The sequence below is a fragment of the Branchiostoma belcheri genome, unplaced genomic scaffold (genome assembly GCF_001625305.1).
Source record: "Branchiostoma belcheri isolate BF01 breed outbred unplaced genomic scaffold, Haploidv18h27 scaffold150, whole genome shotgun sequence".
Lineage (NCBI taxonomy): Eukaryota > Metazoa > Chordata > Leptocardii > Amphioxiformes > Branchiostomatidae > Branchiostoma > Branchiostoma belcheri.
Genome location: NW_017802936.1, coordinates 321401 through 322611, shown reverse-complemented (window position 1 = coordinate 322611; position 1211 = coordinate 321401).

The window sequence follows — 1211 nt, the reverse complement described above, 5'->3', positions numbered from 1 at the left end:
CAGGTCTTTCGTTAGAATATAAAGTACAGTCTAAAACAAGGAAAATCGTAGATTTTGTACCTCCGGGTATTGTAATGTATGTTGCAGAATGTTGGGTGCATGTTGGTGTAACATGTGGTAATGTTTAAGCAGCTTACTTAACATAAAGAATAACACGCATGCGTAGCGTTAGATGAGCAAGAAGAGACTCGAGCCAGACAGAGAGTCTGAGTTGGTGACTTGAGAATAAACCAAGCCGATTCAAGTATTCTAGCTTGGAGTCACGTTATTGGATTACTACCAAGAGGTAGGGGCACGACAACAGAGTCTCAGAGAGGAGACACAAGTCGTCGCAGTTGGGACTGTTCTTTAAATTAGTGAATGGTGTCTGGGTGTGTGTGTGTTCACGCGAATACCATTTTTTCGAAAAGTTTCGAAATGTTTGTAATTGGCTAAATGATCTGTGAAATCACTAATCCCCCCTAGCCGATTGGAGCCCAAAAATAGAAAGGACAGGGGGCATCCCGTGGCGAATCTGGCTGCCCGACCCTCAGCGACCAGCGATAATGTAAACAAACACCTACACAAACGGCCGCGTGAGAAATCAACTCCAGTGCGCGGAACTTGCTCTCGAAAATTTATCAAGCCGCTACACTTCCCCCCGCGGCTGCCATCCCTCCCCACTTATCCCACACTAGTTCAAATCACGTAAAACACATCAAACATGCACAGAAGCGTGTTCATATCTTTCATGTTACGGTTGAAACTTAGAACCTCATTTTGAGCGAACGTTACAAACACGAGACAAAATAATATTTTCGAAAACAAATCGCAATCAGCAAGGTTTCATTGATTCCTGTTAGATTTAACCGGTACCAAACCGCGGCAGGCAGCTAAGAACAGCGACATATTTGCCACGGTTAGCACCAGTGGCGGTGATATATTTGGTAGACATGATGGTTTGTTAGATTTGACCGGTTCCGGCCGACAGTCGGCGCTAAAAATTCGTATACTAGTACTACAGATGCTCACGAGTTACAGAATGGTGAGAGTGTTTGTCAGATCCAGGTCGTGCCGCCATGTGTTTCTTTAGATATCAGTGTGAATAGCAGCCCTGTTTCAGACACGGCCGGCCTGCCGGCGTTTCCGGGGCAGCGTTCATTGTTATATCTTTAATATTACAAAGAAACGAGAAGAAGCCGAACCATTGTATTAGAGTAGTTTTAAAGCTG